This window comes from Mobula hypostoma, chromosome 2 (genome assembly GCF_963921235.1).
Source record: "Mobula hypostoma chromosome 2, sMobHyp1.1, whole genome shotgun sequence".
Taxonomy (NCBI): Eukaryota; Metazoa; Chordata; class Chondrichthyes; order Myliobatiformes; family Myliobatidae; genus Mobula; species Mobula hypostoma.
The window spans coordinates 184,995,454-185,018,267 of NC_086098.1; the positions used below are offsets into that span (position 1 = coordinate 184,995,454).

The 22,814-nt window shown below is 42.5% G+C and overlaps 1 protein-coding gene across 10 annotated transcripts in view; it reads left to right on the forward strand.

Annotated features, from left to right (window-relative positions):
• Nucleotides 1–22,814, forward strand: part of slco4a1 (solute carrier organic anion transporter family, member 4A1) — a 294,821-nt gene that overhangs the window by 101,589 nt on the left and 170,418 nt on the right. For 5 of the 10 annotated variants that reach the window (XM_063041236.1, XM_063041245.1, XM_063041237.1 and 2 more), the window contains exon 2: nt 19,115–19,218. The gene's annotated coding sequence lies outside the window, so the exon portion shown is untranslated. Of the gene's footprint in view, nt 1–3,142; nt 3,261–15,688; nt 15,746–19,114; nt 19,219–22,814 lie in introns of those variants that run through there. The other 5 variants (XM_063041242.1, XM_063041243.1, XM_063041248.1 and 2 more) reach the window with 3 other exon arrangements.

Here is a 22,814-nt window from a genome sequence, read left to right on the forward strand (position 1 = left end):
TAATTTAAATCATATTGCTTGATGGTGCATTTTGGTTATTGCATTCCTGAATCTAATATCAGTGAAATATTTCAGGTCATAACCATTTGACGTAGAACACAGCACGGTGCAGGCCCTTTCACCCACGATGTTGTGCCAACTTTTTGACCTACTCTAGATCAATCTAACCCTTCCTCCTTGTATAGCCCTCCATTTTTCTATCATCCATTTGCCTTGAAGCACCTTCAATTACTCCAAAAGACTGAGGTTTGGTAAAATACTGAAAGGCTTTTATTCGCTGTACAATACGACCTCCACAGTGAGTGTCTGCCCCCGGACTGAGGGGGAGGGGCAAGGCGAACACCTTTATACAGGACTCTGGGAGGAGCCACAGGGGCAGTCAGCAGAGGGGTGTGTCCAGACAGGCAACCGAGTTACAACATATATACATGGTTTACCACATGCCTATTTCAGTGCTTCTTAAATATCCCTAACGTATCTGCCTCTATTGCCACTCCTGGAAGCGCATTCATGCACCCACCCACTACCTCTGACATTCCCCTTGTACTTTCCGCCAATCTCCTTAAAATGATCCCTCCTTCGACCAGCATCAAATATACCATAGGCTTGTAAGGACTAATGTACTGTACTTTTGTAGTATGCTTTTCCTAACTACCCTGGTTTGTTTTTAATCTTAAGATTGCATCATATTAATCTTAAACTGACGTCGGAAGTCCAGTTGCATTATAGTGCTTTCTACCTGACTCAGACTGCGTGGTTGGAACAGATAAGATTATGAATAATATTGAGCAATCATTTTCTGATGAACTATAAATTTACAAAACCACTGCCATTACTTTGAAACAGTACCTCCGTAATTGGAAAGCAGCTAATGGTTGAATATGTTTAGCTGGAATCTAATTAATTTGAGAGATACTGAGCAAAACGTACAATGGATAAAAATTTAAAGTGTCTTGACACTGCAAATGAATGTGGTGGGTGATGAAAACTACATCTGAGCCTTTGCATGCTTCAGGTGACCAGATCCTATAATAATTTGGCATTTAATTTTTCATTAAACTTGGTTTAACTCTTACTCTCTCATCTTCAGCCAATGTGTTCCATAAGGCTGTAAGACATAGGAGCAGAATTAAGTAAACATAAAATAATCTGCAGATGCTGGGGTCAAAGCAACACTCACAACACGCTGGAGGAACTCAGCAGGTCGGGCAGCATCCGTAGAAAAGATTGATCAACATTTTGGGCCGGAACCCTTCGTCAAGTGTGTAGAGGGAAGGGGCAGAGGCCCTATAAAGAAGGTGGGGGGAAGGTAGGAAGGAGAAGGCTGGTAGGTTCCAGGTGAAAAACCAGTAAGGGGAAAGATAAAGGGATGGGGGAGGGGAAGCAGGGAGGTGGTAGGTAGGAAAGATGAAGAAGAATTAAGTATTTGGCCCACTGAGTCTGCTGTTCCATTCCATTATGGGGATTTGTTATCCCTCTCAACCTCATTCTCCTGCCTTCTCCCCATAACATTTGTTGCCATGACTAATCAAGAACCTGTCAGCCACACTTTAAATATACCAATGACTTAGCTTCCACAGCCATCTGTGGCAATGAATTCCACAGGTTTACCACTCTCAGGCTAAAGAATATCCTATTTATCTCTGTTCTAAATAGACGTCTTACTATTCTGAGGCTGTGCCTCTGGTTCCAGACTCCACAATACAGTAAATGGTAATTGCTTCTTCGCTTTACGGTATTCCAGCTTACGAACCGTTTCATAGGAACGCTCGCAGGGGAAACCTGTATAAGAAAAATCCTCTTCATATCCACTTTAATCTAGGCCGTTCAATATTCAATAGGTTTCCATAAAATCTCTCCGTCATTCTAAACGTGAGTGTGCGCAGGCCCAGAACCAATAAATGCTCCTCGTACATTAACTCTTTCATTCCCGGGATCATTCGTGCGAAACTCCTAAGTAATTAGACAAGATGGGCTCCAACGGGATCCCACCACAAAGCACATCGTTCCTTTTCTCCCCCCTCCCCCCACTTTCTGCTTTCCACAGGGATCAATCGCTCCCTATGTGACTCCCTTGTCCATTCGTCACTCCGCACTGAGCAACCTCCTGGCACTTGTCCTTGCAAGTGGAACAAGTACTACACCTGCCCCTACACCTCCTCCTTCACTACCATTCAGAACCCCAAACAATCCTTCTAGGTAAGGTGACACTTCACCTGTGAGTCTACTGGGGCCATATACTGTGTCTAGTGCTCTTTAGTGTGGCCTTTTGTATATCGGTGTGACCCTACGTAGATTGGGAGGCTGCTTCACCAAGCACCTACGGTCTGTCTACCAGAAAAAGTGGGATCTCCCAGTAGCCACCCATTTTAATTCCACTTCCATTCCCATTCTAATATGTCAATCCATGACCTCCTCTACTGTTGCAATGAGGCAGCACTCAGGCTGAAGGAACAACCCCTTGTATTCTGTCTGGGCAGCCTCCAACCAAACAGCATGAATGTCGATTTCTTGAACTTTGGGTAATGCCCCCCACTTCACCATTCTCCATTCTTTTCCTTCTGTCACCTTATCTCTTTGCGTGCCCATAGCTTCCCTCAGGTGCTCCTCCCATTTTTCTTTTTTCCATGGCCTTCTGCCTTCTGTCCTCTCTTATCGGACTCCCCCCTCTCCAGCCCTGTATTTCTTTCACGAATCAGCTTCTCAGCTCTTTACTTCACCCTTACACCCCCCCCCCGGTTTCACGCATCACCTTGTGTTTCTCCCTCTCCTCTCCCCACCTTTTAACTCTACTCCTCATCTTTTTTTTTCTCCAGTCCTGCTGAAGGGTCTTGGACAGAAACACCGACTGTACTCTTTTTCATAGATGCTGCCTGGTCTGCTGAGTTCCTCAGCATTTTCTGTGTGTAGCTTGGACTTCCAGCATCTACAATTTTTTTCATCTGAGATAAGATGGGCATTTGTGTTTCAAGCAGTTTATCAGTGCATTCCAATCTGCCTGTTGGCTTTGCTTTATCAAAACCTCGTAGACTTCTGTTGATAGTGAATGCCAAAATTACAAAGGTATGTAGTCATTGGTAACAGGAGAGTGTCATGATTTCTAGATTGTCATCTGGCAGCGTAAACGAGAGAGCAAGGCACAAGATGAATTTTTGTTTTGTACAATGTGCCTGAGTTTGCTGTTTGGGGCTGATCCATTATGTATTTTACCTGAACTGAATGCAACTAAATGCTCACCGCAGTGACACAATCGTGCAGAGGTTAGTGCATTACTTTACAGCGCCAGGGTCAATGTCCACAGCTGTGTTGAAAGAGTTTGTACATTCTCCTTATGACTGCATGGGATTCCTCTGAGTGCTCCAACTTCCTCTAACATTTCACAGACGTGCAGATAGGGCTGGTAAGTTGTGGGCATGCTCTGTTGATGCCAAAAGCATGGCAAACCCTGCGGGCTGCCCCACACGATCCTTGCTCATTTGATTTGACTCGGGTGATGCATTTCACTGTATGTATTGATGCATATGAGGCAAAGCTAATATTTATCTTTAATATATTACAAGGTCTTCAAAATATTAAACTGAGATTATTCACTTGGTCAGCTTGAACAGAGAATAATACAGAGACCACCAAATTTGTGCTGTGGATTGACAGAAGCATGGACCAAGATGCATGGGTCATTGGTTACGTTCAAGAATTACTTAATCAGATGACTCTATCCAGGCTTTGGCCTGTAGCACAGGAATTGTTGTGGAGAATTATGATGTTGTAGCAATTAGTGAAACTTGGCTACAGGAGGGGCAGGACTGGCAGCGTAATATTCCAGGGTTCCGATGTTTCAGATGTGATCGAGGCAGAGGAATGAAAGGTGGGGGAGTAGCATTGCTTGTTAGGGAAAATATTACAGCAGTGCTCAGGCAGGACAGATTAGAGGGCTTGTTTACTGAGTCCTTATGGGTGGAGCTGAGAAACAGGAAAGGTATGGCCACATTAGTGGGATAGTATTACAGACCACCCAATAGTCAACGAGACTTGGAAGAGCAAATCTGCAGAGAGATAGCAGGCAACTGCAGGAAACATAAAGTTGTGGTGGTAGGGGATTTTAATTTTCCATACATTGATTGGGACTCCCATACTGTTAGGGGTCTAGATGGTTTAGAGTTTGTAAAACGTGTTCAGGGAAGTTTTCTAAATCAATATATAGAGGGACCAACTAGAGGGGATGCAATATTGGATCTCCTGTTAGGGAACGAATTAGGGCAAGTGACGGAAGTCTGTGTAGGGGAGCACTTTGGTTCCAGTGATCATAACACCATTAGTTTCAATTTGATCATGGACAAGGATAGATCTGGTCCTAGGGTTGAGGTTCTTAACTGGAAGAAGGCCAAATTTGAAGAAATGAGAAAGGATCTAAAAAGCGTGGATTGGGACAGGTTGTTCTCTGGCGAAGATGTGATCGGTAGGTGGGAAGCCTTCAAAGGGGAAATTTTGAGAGTGCAGAGTTTGTATGTTCCTGTCAGGATTAAAGGCAAATTGAATAGGAATAAGGAACCTTGGTTCTCAAGGGATATTGCAACTCTGATAAAGAAGAAGAGGGAGTTGTATGAAATGTATAGGAAACAGGGGGTAAATCAGGTGCTTGAGGAGTATAAGAAGTGCAAGAAAATACTTAAGAAAGAAATCAGGAGAGCTAAAAGAAGACATGAGGTTGCCTTGGCAGTTAAAGTGAAGGATAATCCAAAGAGCTTTTACAAGTATATTAAGAGCAAAAGGATTGTAAGGGATAAAATTGGTCCTCTTGAAGATCAGAGTGGTCGGCTTTGTGCGGAACCAAAGGAAATGGGGGAGATCTTAAATAGGTTTTTTGCGTCTGTATTTACTAAGGAAGTTGGCATGAAATCCATGGAATTGAGGGAATCAAGTAGTGAGACCATGGAAACTGTACAGATTAAAAAGGAGGAGGTGCTTGCTGTCTTGAGGAAAATTAAAGTGGATAAATCCCCGGGACCTGACAGAGTGTTCCCTCGGACCTTGAAGGAGACTAGTGTTGGAATTGCGGGGCCCTGGCAGAAATATTGAAAATGTCGCTGTCTACGGGTGAAGTGCCGGAGGATTGGAGAGTGGCTCACGTTGTTCCGTTGTTTAAAAAAGGATCGAAAAGTAATCCGGGAAATTATAGGCCGGTGAGTTTAACGTCGGTAGTAGATAAGTTATTGGAGGGAGTACTAAGAGACAGAATCTACAAGCATTTGGATAGACAGGGGCTTATTAGGGAGAGTCAACATGGCTTTGTGCGTGATAGATCATGTTTGACCAATCTGTTGGAGTTTTTCGAGGAGGTTACCAGGAAAGTGGATGAAGGGAAGGCAGTGGATATTGTCTACATGGACTTCAGTAAGGCCTTTGACAAGGTCCGCATGGGAGGTTAGTTAGGAAAATTCAGTCGCTAGGTATACATGGAGAGGTGGTAAATTGGATTAGACATTGGCTCGATGGAAGAAGCCAAAGAGTGGTGGTAGAGAATTGCTTCTCTGAGGGGTCTCTGTGTGGTGTGCCACAGGGATCAGTGCTGGGTCCATTGTTATTTAAATGTCATCTATATCAATGATCTGGATGATAATGTGGTAAATTGGATCAGCAAGTTTGCTGATGATACAAAGATTGGAGGTGTAGTAGACAGTGGGGAAGGTTTTCAGAGCCTGCAGAGGGACTTGGACCAGCTGAAAAATGGCAGATGGAGTTTAATACAGACAAGTGTGAGGTATTGCACGTTGGAGGGACAAACCAACGTAGAACATACAGAGTTAATGGTAAGGCACTGAGGAGTGCAGTAGAACAGAGGGATCTGGGAATACAGATACAAAATTCCCTAAAAAGTGGCGTCACGGGTAGATAGGGTCGTAAAGAGAGCTTTTGGTACATTGGCCTTTATTAACCGAAGTATTGAGTATAAGAGCTGGAATGTTATGATGAGGTTGTATAAGGCATTGGTGAGTCCGAATCTGGAGTATTGTGTTCAGTTTTGGTCACCAAATTACAGGAAGGATATAAATAAGGTTGAAAGAGTGCAGAGAAAGTTTACAAGGATGTTGCCGGGACTTGAGAAACTCAGTTACAGAGAAAGGTTGAATAGGTTAGGACTTTATTCCCTGGAGCGTAGAAGAATGAGGGGAGATTTGATAGAGGTATATAAAATTATGATGGGTATAGATAGAGTGAATGCAAGCAGGCTTTTTCCACTGAGGCAAGGGGAGAAAAAAACCAGAGGACATGGGTTAAGGGTGAGGGAGGAAAAGTTTAAGGGGAACATTAGGTGGGGGCTTCTTCACACAGAGAGCGGTGGGAGTATGGAATGAGCTGCCAGACGAGATGGTAAATGTGGGTTCTTTTTTAACATTTAAGAATAAATTGGACAGATACATGGATGGGAGGTGTATGGAGGGATATGGTCCTTGTGCAGGTCAGTGGGACTAGGCAGAAAATGGTTCGGCACAGCCAAGAAGGGCCAAAGGGCCTGTTTCTGTGCTGTAGTTTCTCTGGTTCTATGGTTCTATGAGAGCAAATTAACATGCAACATTATCTGCAGATCAGTGCTAAATTTGGTGAAGTTCAAAGTAAACAAAGTACCCTCTCTCCAGAAATTAATAACTGAATTGGTGACACTGAACTTGATGATGTCAGATATTTCAGATGGTAACAGTTTTAATTACTCAAACAATTATTTGTTCCATTTTTGTTCATGGTATTTTCTGCTCTCGTTTCCATTGAGTGGATGCTTGCAGCAATTTTAGTTTTTACACTTGCAGTTATATGCATGGAGATGGGCTCTTTGGTCCATGCCAGCCCAGATGGTCCATCAATATTGGCCCCATGTGGCCCACAACCTTCTAAACCATTCTAATCCATGCACCTGTCTAATCTTTTAAAATTTGTTGTACCTGCCTCTATCACTTTCTCTGGCAGCTGATTCCACATGGCAACCACCCTTATGTGTATTTTTAAAAAAGTTCCCCCTCAAGCTGTTGTTAAATTATTCTCATCTTCTCACCTTAAACCTAGTTGCTGATTCCTCATCTCTGGGGAAAATACTGAGTGCATTTACCTTGCCTGCACATAATTCAGGAGGTCTCAACAGATACACACACAAGACGTTCTGCAGATGCTGGAAATACAGGGCAACCAACACAAAATCCTGGAGGTATTCCGCAGATCAGCCAGTAAGGAAAGTGCTGAAGAAGGGTCTCTGCTTGAAACATCGACTGTTTACTCTTCTCTATAGATGCTGCCTAGCCTGCTGAATTCCTCTAGCATTTTGTATTTATTGCTTTGGACTTCTAGCTTCTGCAGATTTTCTTGTGTAAGGGATAAACAATTGACACTTTGTGCTGAGACCCGTCATCAGGACTGGAAAGGAAGGTGGAAAAAGCAAATATAACAAGATGAAAGAATGGGAAGTGTTGGATGATTAGATACATCACTGCTTTGCTTCTATGGAAAGATATGGACCTGAGATGCCTTGGATATTTTGCTAGATCTTATAAATACTTTCAGCATTTTTTTAAAATTTCTATTGTTGTGAAACTACTTGTTGCATAAGTAATGAATGGAAGGTTAGGTCTCTATCACTTATAAATAGAACAGTATTTGTTTGTAAGACAATGGTTATACTTAACAAAAACCTGTTCCTAGATTTAATCAGAACATACAACAATTCTTTTGCCAGAATAGGATGAATTACTTTCACTTCAGAAGCAGATTTTACTCGTGTTCCACAACTATGATACCATCTTTTTAGAGCCAGGGTTCCCAACCTTTTTATACCATAGACCAATGCAATTAAGCAAGGGGTCTGTTGACCCCAGGTTGGGAACCCCGGTTTTAGAGTGTGTGGAATAGAAAGTAAAAGGGACCACCTGAAACAATATGCGTCTTCCGTATAACAAGTTGCTTTCTCTCCAGCACTGTTATGTCCCGCAGAATAAAGAAGTATTTCCAACAATGTGAATTGGCATTTATACAAGGGTTGGACCTTTTGCTTGAACTGTTTCTATCCTAGATTATTGTTAACTCTTCACAAGTTTGACAGTGGGACAGGCAGGACAGACATCTATGTTACAGTGGAGTTACATTTCCTAGAAAATGGCCTGGGTCATGATTTTTCATAACACAAAGTTATGAGGCATGTGTTGACAAAAGATCAGCTTTGTATTTATTCATTTACCCTTTTCACATGGCTTATAGGAGTGTGGATTTTAATTTATGTTTCACATTTTTGTGGTAGTGATTTGTAACTTCTGTAAGGACAAAATTCTGTTACCCGAATAGCCTTAGTACACATTGCCTGCACTGGATTTGAAGTTTTGTGCCATTGATCCTATAACACTGAAAAGCAACTTTTGTCCCAAGACCCTGTGGAGCAGAATGGTGCATGTTTCTCAGAATGAAGATTGAAGATGAATCGGGTTTTATTGATGCAAGAAGTGCATCCAGCTGCAGCTCCTGACAAACCGCGTGAGGGAACTGGAGCAGGAGCTGGATGACCTGCAGATCATTCGGGAGAATGAGGAGATTATAGACAGTAGCTACAGGGAGGTTGTTACGCCAAAGGAGCAGAGGACAGGAAATTGGGTCACTGTCAGGCGAGGGAAGAGGAAAGGGCAGGCAGAGCAGGGTTCCCCTGTGGCCATCCCCCTCAACAACAAGTATACCTCATTGGATACTGTTGGGGGAGATGACTTACCTGGGACAAGCTGCAGTAGCCGGATCTCTGGCACTGAGTCTGGCTCTGCAGTGCAGACGGGAGGGGGGGAAAAGAGGAGTGCGGTAGTGATAGGGGACTCGATAGTTAGAGGTACAGATAGGAGGTTCTGTGGTCGTGACAGAAAATCCAGGATGGTTTGTTGCCTCCCGGGTGCCAGGGTCAAGGATGTCTCTGATCGCTTGCATGACATTCTGAAGTGGGAGGGTGATCAGCCAGATGTCGTGGTGCACATCGGTACCAATGACATAGCAAGGAAGAGTGAGGAAGTCCTGGACAGTGAGTATAGAGAGCTTGGTAGGAAGTTGAAAAGCAGGACCTCGAGGGTGGTAATCTCAGGATTGCTACCTGTGCTACATGCCAGTGAGGGTAGGAATAGGATGCTCTGGAGGATGAACAAGTGGCTGAGGAACTGGTGTAGGGGGCAGGATTTCAGATTTCAGGATAATTGGGACCTCTTCTGGGGCAGGTGGGACCTGTACAAGAGAGACGGGTTACACTTGAACTACAGGGGGACCAATATCCTTTCAGGGAGGTTTGTTAGTGCTATTGGGGAGGCTTTAAACTAGATTTGCAGGAGGATGGGAACCAGAGTGCCAGAGCTGATAGTGTGGCTGGGGTGAAAATAAATGATGCTAAAAGTTCAAGCAAATCCGCTAATAGAAAGGTTGTGAGTGGTGGTAAAAATCTTCTGAGGAGTATATATTTCAATGCTAGGAGTATTGCGGGGAAGGCGGATGAGTTGAGGGCGTGGATTGACACGTGGAATTATGAAGTTATAGCAGTTAGTGAAACTTGGCTATAGGAGGGGCAGAGCTGGCAGCTTAATATTCCAGGGTTCCGATGTTTCAGATGTGATCGAGGCAGAGGAATGAAAGGTGGGGGAGTAGCATTGCTTGTTAGGGAAAATATTACAGCAGTGCTCAGGCCGGACAGATCAGAGGGCTTGTCTACTGAGTCCTTATGGGTGGAGCTGAGAAACAGGAAAGGTATAGCCACATTAGTGGGATTGTATTACAGACCACCCAATAGTCAACGAGAATTGCAAGAGCAAATCTGCAGAGATATAGCAGGCAACTGCAGGAAACATAAAGTTGTGGTGGTAGGGGATTTTAATTTTCCATATATTGATTGGGACTCCCATACTGTTAGGGGTCTAGATGGTTTAGAGTTTGTAAAATGTGTTCAGGAAAGTTTTCTAAATCAATATATAGAGAGACCAACTAGAGGGGATGCAATATTGGATCTCCTGTTAGGAAACGAGTTAGGACAAGTGACAGAATTCTGTGTAGGGGAGCACTTTGGTTCCAGTGATCATAACACCATTAGTTTCAACTTGATCATGGACAAGGATAGATCTGGTCCTAGGGTCGAGGTTCTAAACTGGAAGAAGGCCAAGTTTGAAGAAATGAGAAAGGATCTAAAAAGCGTGGATTGAGACAGGTTGTTCTCTGGCAAGGATGTGATCGGTAGGTGGGAAGCCTTCAAAGGAGAAATTTTGAGAGTGCAGAATTTGTATGTTCCTGTCAGGATTAAAGGCAAAGTGAATAGGAATAAGGAACCTTGGTTCTCAAGGGATATTGCAACTCTGATAAAGAAGAGGGAGTTGTATGACATGCATAGGAAGCAGGGAGTAAATAAGTTGCTTGAGGAGTATAAGAAGTGCAAGAAAATACTTAAGAAAGAAATCAGGAAGGCTAAAAGAAGACATAAGGTTGCCTTGGCAGTCAAAGTGAAGGATAATCCAAAGAGCTTTTACAGGTATATTAAGAGCAAAAGGATTATAAGGGATAAAATTGGTCCTCTTGAAGATCAAAGAGGTCGGCTATGTGCGGAACCAAAGGAAATGGGGGAGATCTTAAACAGGTTTTTTGCATCTGTATTTACTAAGGAAACTGGCATGAAGTCTATGGAATTAAAGGAAACAAGTAATGAGATCATGGAAACTGTACAGATCGAAAAGGAAGAAGTCCTTGCTGTCTTGAGGAAAATTAAAGTGGATAAATCCCCGGGACCTGACAGAGTGTTCCCTCGGACCTTGAAGGAGACTAGTGTTGAAATTGCAGGGGCCCTGGCAGAAATATTTAAAATGTCGCTGTCTACGGGTGAAGTGCCGGAGGATTGGAGAGTGGCTCATGTTGTTCCGTTGTTTAAAAAAGGATCAAAAAGTAATCCGGGAAATTATAGCCGGTAAGTTTAACGTCGGTAGTAGATAAGTTATTGGAGGAACTACTAAGAGACAGAATCTACAAGCATTTGGATAGACAGGGACTTATTAGGGAGAGTCAACATGGCTTTGTGTGTGGTAGGTCATGTTTGACCAATCTATTGGAGTTTTTCGAGGAGGTTACCAGGAAAGTGGATGAAGGGAAGGCAGTGGATATTGTCTACATGGACTTCAGTAAGGCCTTTGACAAGGTCCCACATGGGAGGTTAGTTAGGAAAATTCAGTTGCTAGGTATACATGGGGAGGTGGTAAATTTGATTAGACATTGGCTGAATGGAAGAAGCCAAAGAGTGGTAGTAGAGAATTGCTTCTCCGAGTGGAGGCCTGTGACTAGTGGTGTGCCACAGGGATCAGTGCTGGGTCCATTGTTATTTGTCATCTATATCAATGATCTGGATGATAACGTGGTAAATTGGATCAGCAAATTTGCTGATGATACAAAGATTGGAGGTGTAGTAGACAGTGAGGAAGGTTTTCAGAGCCTGCAGAGGGACTTGGACCAGCTGGAAAAATGGGCTGAAAAATGGCAGATGGAGTTTAATACAGACAAGTGTGAGGTATTGCATGTTGGTAGGACAAACCAAGGTAGAACATACAGGGTTAATGGTAAGGCACTGAGGAGTGCAGTGGAACAGAGGGATCTGGGAATACAGATACAAAATTCCGTAAAAGTGTCAACACAGGAAGATAGGGTCGTAAAGAGAGCTTTTTGTACATTGGCCTTTGTTAATCAAAGTATTGAGTATAAGAGCTGGAATGTTATGATGAGGTTGTATAAGGCATTGGTGAGGCCGAATCTGGAGTATTGTGTTCAGTTTTGGTCACCAAATTACAGGAAGGATATAAATAAGGTTGAAAGAGTGCAGAGAAAGTTTACAAGGATGTTGCCGGGACTTGAGAAACTCAGTTACAGAGAAAGGTTGAATAGGTTAGGACTTTATTCCCTGGAGCGTAGAAGAATGAGGGGAGATTTGATAGAGGTATATAAAATTATGATGGGTATAGATAGAGTGAATGCAAGCAGGCTTTTTCCACTGAGGCAAGGGGAGAAAAAAACCAGAGGACATGGGTTAAGGGTGAGGGGGTACTAGTTTAAAGGGAACATTAGCGGGGGGCTTCTTCACGCAGAGAGTGGTGGGAGTATGGAATGAGCTGCCAGACGAGATGATAAATGCGGGTTCTTTTTTAACATTTAAGAATAAATTGGACAGATGTATGGAGGGATATGGTCTGTGTGCAGGTCAGTGGGACGAGGCAGAAAATGGTTCAGCACAGCCAAGAAGGGCCAAAAGGCCTGTTTCTGTGCTGTAGTTTCTATGGTTTCTGTGGATACTACTTAAATCAGTGCTTTGTTACATTCTGTGGAATATACCCAAGGAATCAATACATCGTGGTGGTAGATATTTAATTCATCGGCAATTACAAAAATATTATTTCTGTTTTGTGTGACTTCTAATGTCATGCTCTTTCCCCTTCAGCCCGTAGAATGATTGCATTTCTTACTTTAATGGCGAAAAGATGTATTTTACAACATTGGAAAGAGCTTAATGCTCCAACTACCTTTTTTTGGTTTTCTCAGACGATTTTATGTTTGAATTTGGAGAAAATTAGAAGTAACCTTTATGATTCTTCATTTAAATTTGAACAGATTTGGGGACCTTTTATTCGATTTTTTCATTTAATGTAATATTTACCCTTCTTGTTTTTTTTCACTGTTTTTAATGGAGGTCGGGATTGAGGACGTGATTTTAAGTTTAACTCTGTTTGGTTTCAAGTTAGCCCATTGCTTTGCCTTGCTTTTAGTTAGTTGCACGGTGGGTTTTTTTTGGGGGTTTTTTTTTTCTTTTTTTCCATTGATATATATAAAATTTAGTATACTATTATGTTATCTTGGTTTCTTATGTTTAAATTACATTGTTTGTAGTATTTTTTTTGGTATTGATACCTTTTGGAATTTTATTATACTTTAACATTGTATTAATGTTTATATGGCTTACCTTTTTTGTATACTTACTCAATAAAAAGATTTAAAAAGTAATGTCATGCATACATTGTTTTAGTGCTTCATTTATAAAATTTGAGGATTTGGGTCATCCACTGGGGGATAAAGAAGAAGCCCTTTAGGTTGGAGGGCATGGTTGTTTGATAAATTATTATAGCATCATGCACTTATTTATTGATTGACTGATCGAGATACAGCATGGTGCAGGCCCTTGGGGTCATGCTGCCCAGCGGTCCCCCGATTTAATCCTAGCGTAATCACAGCACAATTTACAATGATTATTTAGCCTACCAACCGGTATGTCTTTGGACTGTGAGAGGAAACCTGCCTGGTTCCAGCGATACTGTACAAACTCCTGACAGGTAGTGGCAGGAATTGAGCCCAGATTGCTGTGCTAACTGCTGTGCCACTGTGAAATAAATCCTAGAAATAATCAACAGGCTCTCACTATTTCCAGGCTGGAAGCTGGTGCTCCATTCTGTATAGCATCCTCGTGGGTATGTTTCTCACCTGAGTCCGGCCAACCAGACTGGGCTCTTCCACCTCCTGAGCTTGCTAGTGCACATTTTCCACTCAGTTAATTCAATTATTCTGTCAGTGTGTTCTGCCAAATGTGGAATTTTAATAACCTGCCGGCAGGTCTGGCTTAAGATCTATCTTGCAAGTTCCTGCAGTTTTCTTGGGGATTGTGGATTGCACAATGGCTATTGTCTGTGAATTTTGCAATTAATAAAGTGAGACTCATCAGAATACTTGTGATCTGCTAATTTGATGCTAAGTTGCTTTGAGTCTGAGGTGTTTGTTAACTCTCTCGGTACTTCTACACTTAGTGCATTTTGTTAATTAAACCTTTGCAGCCTTATACTAAACACAGGAAATGCTGGAAGATCTATCTGAGAAGATGTTTCCAGTCATCCTTCCCAATGAATTCCATGTAATGTAAGATCATCACACTTCACAGATGCTGTCTGTCCGGAGTATATCCAACATTTTCTGTTAATGTCAGAATTCCATCAACTGCTGTGTTTGTTATTTTAGGGCATTAATGATTTAAATAGTTTCTTGTACAAACATGTCTTATTGTAAGAAACACACAGGAACGCACACAATGCTGGAAGAACACAGAAAGCCAGACAACATCTCTGGAGGGGAATAAAGAGTTGGTGTTTTGGCCCATGCCCCTTCATCAGACTCTAGGCCCGAAACACCAACTGTTTATTTGAAATGTAGATTGTTTATTCTAATCCATAGATGCTGCTTGACTTGCAAAGTTCCTCAAGCATTTTGTGCATGTTGCTCTAGATTTCTAGCATCTGCAGAATCTCTTGGAAGGAATGCAGATGTAATTTTCCCACCTAACAATTGGCAGTGATAAATGCTTCCATCTGGATATCATCATGTGGGACCATAACTCTTCAGAGCATTGAGTACCGTGTGATGATTTTCAGCAATACTGTGAAATGGGTGTCATCTCCCCTTCAGAAAGCAGGAGTCCTGATAGAGTCATAGGGAAGTACAGCACAGAAACAGGCCTTTGGCCCACCTAGTCCATGCTGAAACCATTTGTACTGACTACACCCATTGACCTGCACCAGGACCATAGGCCTCCATACCCCTACCATCCATGTACCTATCCAAACTTCTCTTAAATGTTTAAATTGAGCTTGCATGCACCAGTTGCACTGGCAGCTTGTTGCACAGCCTCACGGCCTTCAGAGCGAAGAAGTTTGTCACCATGTTCCCGTTAAACTTCTCATCTTTCACTCTTAACCCATGACCCCTGGTTGTAGTCCCACCCAACCTCAGTGCAAAAAGTCTGCTTGCCTTTACCCTAACTATACTCCTCATAATTTTGTGTAGTTTGTATTATTACTATTATTGGTCAGTGCTAGTTTATTTCAATAGTTGCCATCTAATCATAGAATTATCAACACAATGCATACCTTCACTTCATGTTTCATGTAATTTCCTAATGCGTTTGGGTAAAGTTGAAAAGCAACCTAACAGACAGATATGATCCTCCTCACATAGCACCATTTTTATATTATCGTAGCAATAAAATTTTAAACCATAGTCTTTTGATGATTGAATTAGATCCAGTCAGTTTAAAATGGCCTCTGTGTTATTACCCCTTGGAAGTAAAGGCAGTGTGTATCAACGTGGTATGATTTTTAGAATGTGTTCATTGGTACTTTGGGATGAGGAGACACTGCTAATGATAGCAATCATAGAGACTCAGTAGCCATTATTTGACATGAATTTGAATCCGTGCAGCTGAAAATTAGGTGACCTTATGTTATAATAGATCTCCCAGTTTGTTTGCTAGTTAGCAGGCCTGTGGAAAAAGGTTGTACAGTAAAAACTTTGGGACAGGGATCATGGTAGGCCTGATAAATTAAACCTATTTAATGCAAGAAGCCTCACAATAGAGACAGGTGAACTGTGACATGGATTGGCACATGAGATTGTGATATTACAACTATTGTGCAAATGTGGTTGAGGGACAGGCAGGAGTGGCAGTTCAAAGTTCCAAGGTATTGAAGCTTCTGGCATGTCTGTTCGAGGTATGAGACTCAGGGGAGTTGCACTGTTAATGAGGAGGAAGATCGTACAGGAGAGAACATCTGAAGGAAACATCCAGTTAAACCATGTGGCTAGCTCTGAGAAATAAGAAAAGAGTGATCTCTTTGTATCTATTCTACAGGCTTCCCGATGTTCAACAGGAAATAGAGGAACAAGTATGTAGGGACACCACGGACAGGTACAGGAATAATATGGCTGGTTTAATAGACAATTTTAACTTTTCTAATATTAACTGAGGTTAACAAATTTCGCCCCAACAAATGTCTTAAGTGTGCCTGGGGAGGTTTTCTGAAAAAATAAGTAGGTGGCCTATGGAGGAGGGACTGCACTCATCATCCTTTTGGGAAATAAGTCAATGAGGGAATATTTAGGGACCAGTGACCATAGACTATAAGACATAGGAGCAGAATAAGGCCATTCAGCCTATCGAGTCTGCTCCACCGTTCCATCATGGCTGATCCCAGATCCCACTCACCCCGATACGTCTGCCTTCTCGCCATATCCTTTGATACCCTGACCAATCAGAAAACTATCAACCTCCACCTTAAGTATACCCACAGTCTTGGCCCCCACCACGGTTTGTGGCAGAGGCTTCCACAGATTCACTCCTCTCTGGCTAAAAAAAAAAATTATCTTTACCTCTGTTCTAACAGGAGGCCCCTCAATTTTGAGACTGTGCCCCCTAGTTCTAAATATCCCCACCATAGAAAACATCCTCTCCACATCCACCCTCTAGTCCTTTCAACATTCAGTAGGTTTCAAAGAGATTCCCCCCCCCCCAACAGTCTTCTAAATTCCAGTGAGTACAGGCCCAAAGCTGCCAAATGTTCCTCATGTGTTAACCCCTTCATTCCCAGAATCATCCTCATGAACCGCATCTGGACTCTTTCCAATGACAACACATCCTTTCTAAGATATGGGGCCCAAAGCTGTTGATGATACTCCAAGTGTGGTCTGACTAGTGCCTTATAAAGGCTCAGCATTATCTCTTACAACAGACTGGAGGAACTCAGCAGGTCGGGCAGCATCCGTGGAAAAGATCGGTCGACGTTTCCGGCCGGAATCCTTTGTCAGGACTGAAGAGGGAAGGGGCAGAGGCCCTATAAAGAAGGTGGGGGAAGGGTGGGAAGGAGAAGGCTGGTAGGTTCCAGGTGAAAAACCAGTAAGAGGGAAGATAAAGGGGTGGGGGAAGGGAAGCAGGGAGGTGATAGGCAGGAAAGGTGAAGAAAGAATAGGGGAAAACACAATGAGTAGTAGGAGGTGGAACCAAGAGGGAGGTGGTAGGCAGCTGGGGGAGGGGGCAGAGTGACATAGGGATAGGGGGAGGGAATTACCAGAAGTTGGAGAATTCTATGTTCATACCAAGGGGCTGGAGACTACCTAGACAGTATATGAGGTGTTGCTCCTCCAACCTGAGTTTAGCTCATCATGGCAGTAGAGGAGGCCATGTATGGACATATCTGAATGGGAGTGGGAAGCAGAGTTGAAGTGGGTGGCTACTGGGAGATCCTGTCTGTCTTGGCGGACGGAGCGGAGGTGCTCGACGAAGCGGTCCCCCAATCTGCGTCGGGTTTCACCGATGTAGAGGAGGCTGCACCGGGAGCACTGGATGCAATAGATGACCCCAACAGATTCACAAGTGAAGTGTTGCCTCACTTGGAAGGACTGTTTGGGGCCCTGAATGGTGGCAAGAGAGGAGGTGTCGGGGTAGATATAGCACTTGCGCTTACAGGGATAAATGCCAGGTGAGAGATCCGTGGGGAGGGATGTGTGGACCAGGGAGTCGTGGAGGGACCAATCCCTGCGGAAAGCGAGCAACACTCACAACACGCTGGAAGATTATCTCTTTGTTTTTATATTTTATTCTCCTTGAAATAAATGCCAACATTGCATTTGCCTTTTTGCCTTCTTTACCACAGATTTGACCTGTGGTAATTACATTAAAAATAATTACAGTATTTTTTTAAACTACGGGGAGTGGGGGTGAAGTCTGGGTCTGACGTCCCGATCACCCAGGGAAAATGTACGCGCAATACATCGCCTCTCCTTTCCCAGTGTAGTGATCGCCGCGTGGTCGTTGTCTGGCCTGCAAGGCAGGAGGCCACCGCAAATGGCCCCTCCTACATTACTACGTCCGTAGCAACACCTTCTTGTCGGTGGCCCCCGTTTCCACCGAGCTTGCTACGTCATGGCGCGACCGAGTGTCCGGCGGTATAACTGGATGGGTAGGCTGGGCTCGTGAGCCTTGATTGGCAGCCAGCCTAAGAGAAGGATAACTCTGAATCCAAACCGGGGCAGGTAGGGCCGTTAGCCTTGTCAGACCATCCACCTAGGAGAAGGGCACTCTGGCGTAAATCCTACGACCCGAGGACCTCGCTGTCACCGTCCCAGCTTGCTAGGCTATGGCTGATGAACCCCGGGTGTAAAGGGTGGGGCCAGTACTGCACGCACTGCACCTAAAATACCATTGCGCAGGCTGAAGGACACGCCCACGTCTACAACCATCCTCCCCGAAGTAGCCACTGTGGCCGAGCCTGCTTGTCCCATATTGGCCTCGTCAGCCTGCAGAAGACCTGGGTATCCCCCTTCCTAAATCTTCATTCGTGAAGCTATGCCATGACGATTTTTTTAAAAATAGTTATGGAAGAAAGATAAGACTAGTTCTTAAATCAAAGTCCTAAATTGGGGGAAGCCTTTGTTTGTGTGTAGTATTTCCTTGATTCTATTATATTTCTTTGTTCTACTTGTGACTGCCCATAAGAAAGTAAATCTCACAGTAGTATATGGTAACATATATGTACTTTGATAATAAATTAATTTTAATCTTTTAACTTTGGTATCAAATGGGTACTCTCCAAAATTGATTTGAAGAGGCTGTTTGCAGTTGAAGATATGTCTGACAGGTGGGAGGCTTCTAAAAGTGTGATATGAAGAGGTCAAGGCCATCATGGTCCTCTTTTAAATAAAAGGGCAAGGCAGGTATGATTGAGGATCTTGACTGATAGAAGACATTGATGGTCAAATCAGGAAAAAAGAGGCATCACTTGGGTATAGGCAGCAGGGATCCAGCAAATCCCTTGAGGAGTATAAGAGATATTGGAGTATATCTAGGAAGGAAATTAGGAGGGGCAATAAAATATGCCTGTCAAATAAGATGAAAGAGAAGCTTAAAATACAAATGTACTGAAAGCAAAGGATAACAAGTTGATCTCTTTGAGAATCAGTGTAAGCTTCGTAAGTATGAATTTTATGACTCTATGTAAAATTGTTAAGTATTTAAATGTATCTAGTCTTTTGAGCAGAATGAACTGATTAAAGCTGGTGCTTGTACGAGTGCCTCATCTGTATTTTCCATGCATGAGCAAGGCATAGAAGGATATAGATATAGGGCTACACATGCAAGTAGTATTAGTAAACATAAGCTTGATGGTTCTAAGGGTGCGGTAGGCTGAAAGACCTGCTTTTGTGCAAGTCTTAATCTTTTCATGATTCTAATGTTGACTCATTCTTGCAATAATAAAACTATTGTTTTTTTTTTCTTTTTAAGGTAGAATATTGGTGTATTCAGATTCTGGCAATCAAAAAAACCTAACTTCCAACAACTGCCACTCCTAATTCTCTTGCATCATTTTGTATCATTGGCAAAGCTTTGTAAGTATAAATTTTATGATTCTGTAAAATGTTAAGTATTTAAATGTATCTAGTCTTTTGAGCAGAATGAACTGGTTAAAGCTGGTGCTTCTACGAATTAGACATATATTCAGAGAAACACAGCCTCCAATACCCCAGCTCCCCCACCACAATATGAGGTGATGGAACATGTGCATATGCAGTTCTACTTAAATTGCTCTCCCCACTTGCCACCACACCCAAGTCAGTTACATTTTGAATTTCCATGCTTGTCTTTAATAAGGATTTTATTTTCTCATGGGATATGATTGCAAAATTTGGTTTTGTGGTTTCCTGATGACCTTTAATATGAATGATGTTACTTAAGAAAGCAAAACTTTCCCTGATTTATTGTCTATTGTCCAACTATAATTTAAATTCATCCAAAATTTTTAATACCTGGTTATATTTGCACTTAAATTGGCTGTTTTGATTTCCATCTTAATTGGCTACATTTTCCATTTATAAAATAATGTAGAAATAATTCAGAAAATGTGTAGGTCGGGTGGTTGATGGTTGGGCTGAGCTGTTCTCCAATCTTGGCAATTTTCTTGCAAATGTTTTGTACAAGGAGACATCACCAGTGCGCTGTTAAGTGCAGTGTCCTCCAAATGCTTGGCCTTTATATACTTACTAGTCAGCTGATTGGTTGTCACGCTGGAAACTCAGTTTTGGTGTAGTGAGAAAATCACATCATTGATTGGCTGTGTGGCAAACTCTGTGTGTTGTGGTCTGGACTTTGCCCATGTTGCTCATAAATAGGATCAAGGTCTACATGTCTGTTTACAGAATTGTTCATGGAAAACCATGCTTCTCAGGAGCGACCAAACAGGTTGTCCTTCCAAACATTTGAAGTATCTCGGAAATGACGACCTGACTGCTCCAAGAACGTAGAATTTTGGTCGCTCCTAAGCCAACAGCAACATTGAGGAGAGTACTTTGCAGACCAAAAGAACGAACCAAGCTATTGGACAAGACCAACATGGTCTACAAATTCCAATGCAGAAAATATTGCATCAGCCAAACTGTGAGAAAACTAATCACAAGGATCAATGAACAACAGTTGGCTGTGCAGCGGCATGACCAACTCTCCCCAGTCTCCACCCATGAAGTTCGAGAGGGGATACAGATTTGACCGGGCATCAGTGAATGTCATGGTGCAAACCAACACGTGGCGTGCAAAAGAATTCCTAGAAGCATGGTTTTCCACAAACAATTCTGTGAACACTCAACATTCGGTAAGTTTCAATGAGATCCCACCCCCACCCCACATTCTTTTAAATTCCAGTGCGTACAGGCCCAAAGCTGCCAAATATGTTAAATGCCTCATATATTAAACCCTTCACCCACGGAATCATCCTCATGAGCCTCCTCTGGACTCTCTCCAATGACAACACATCCTTTTTGAGATACATGGCCCAAAATTGTTGATAGTACTCCAAATGCGGCTTAACTGCCTTATAAAGTCTCAGCATTATCTCTTTGCTTTTGTATTCTATTCCCCTTGAAATAAATGCCAACATTGCATTTGTCACTTTACCGCAGACTCAATCTATAAGTTAACTTTCTGGGAGTCTTGCACGAGGACTCCTAAGTCCTTCTGCACATCTGGTGTTTGAACCTTCTCCCCATTTAGATAATAATCTGCACTATTGTTCCTAAATTCATTGTCATACGTTTCCCAACACTATTCCATCTGCCACTTTTTTCCCATTCTTCCAATTTAAGTCCTGTTGCAATCACATTGCTTCATCAGCGCTACCTGCCTCTTCACCTATCATCCACAAACTTTACCACAAAGCCATCAATTCCATTATCTAAATCATTGATAAACAATGTGAAAAGCAAAAGTCCCAATACTGACCACTGAGGAACACCACTAGTCACTGACAGCCAACAAGAAAAGGTCCCTCCTAGAAAAATACAGCACAGAAATTGGTCCTGCAGCCCATCTAGTCCATGCTGAACCATATAAACTGCCTACTCCCATTGACCTGGCCAGGACTATAGCCCTCCATGTCCCTACCATCCATGTACCTATCCATCAGTGATGAGAATGTTCATCAGGGAAGAAGGCATTAGCAGAGTGAGCTAAAGTTTTGTCAAGAAGATGAGTGTTAAGGATTTTCCTAAAGGGATAGACAAAGGACATGAGGCCCATGGAATAAAATTCTGGAATGTAGTGTGTGAGCAGCTGAAGGTATTTATGGGATGCAAGTAGATAATTGTGTAAGACCGAGTACCAAGTTCTACTTGAGGAGATGAGAAGTCCAGAACTGGAAGGGGTAACGAATGGAGACGGGGAGTGAGCGTGGCCTAAGACTGCGATGAGATGTACATTGGACTATCAATCAACGTGGACTATGGATGAATGAAAATAGAAATTTGCACAACGTAGGACATTTGAGCATTCAGAGTGAAGTGTGCAACTGCTTGTTAATGTTGAATATGAAAGCAGCATGAATGAAGGTTTTGACAGCGGTTAGACCGAAGTGAGGATGAAATGTGTGATTTTAAAAATTAGAGCTAGCCATTCTTTTAAAATGGTAACCATAGATTCAGAAACATGGTCCGCCTAGTGCTCGCAGAGGAATGGTTTGGTTGTAGATTTAAAGCTAGCTTAATGGCGAAACATTCCTTTTGAGATTTTATGAGTGCTGTAAATGGTCTGAAAGTGATTATAATTGATTTTCACTCCAGGTGAAATTAATTTGTAGTCTCATAATATTGAAGTATTAAATTGGATTTCTAGGCCCGGCAATGCAAAGACAAACCTATTAGTTTATCAAAAAATATTAGGTCAATATCAAAAGGTTCATTCAGAATTTCCATTAATCATCCTTCAAGGATATGCAGATTTTGTTTCTCATGATTAATATGAAGAGAATAGGGTAAATGTCAGAGATAGGTTTTTTTACATGTGCTTCTCATGGCAAATGCATGGAACACACTGCTGGGGTTGATGGGAGAGGCAGAATATCGGGGACATTTAAGAAACACATAGGTAAGTACATAGATGATGGAAAATTGGAGGGGAATGTGGAAGGGAAGAGTTGGATTGAGCTTAGAGTAGGTTATAAGGTCAATACAACATCGTGGACTGAAGGGCCTGTACTGTGCTGTAATGTTCTATGTTCTTTCTCAGTCTTTGCTAAACGATGTGTGTTACAACAGGTTAAAAAATATGAAAATCTGCCTGGGTATCAATATCTCTGAAGATCTAACCTGCACCCAAAATATTGATACAGCTACAAAGAAGACATGACTGTGGCTATATTTCATTAGGAGTTTGAGGAGATTTGGTATGTCACCAAAAACACTCGCAAATTTCTATAGATGTATTGTGGAGAGCATTCTAACTGGTATGGGATTGGGGGTGCAACTGCACAGGTTCAAAGTAAGCTGCAGAGAGTTGTAAATTTAGTCAGCTCCATCATGGGCACTAGCCTCCGTACTATCCAGGACATCTTCAAGGAGCAATGCCTCACAGGGGTGGCATCCATCATTAAGTATCCCATGACCCAGATCATGCCTTGTTCTCATCGGAAGCCTGAAAGCCTACACTTAGTGATTCAGGA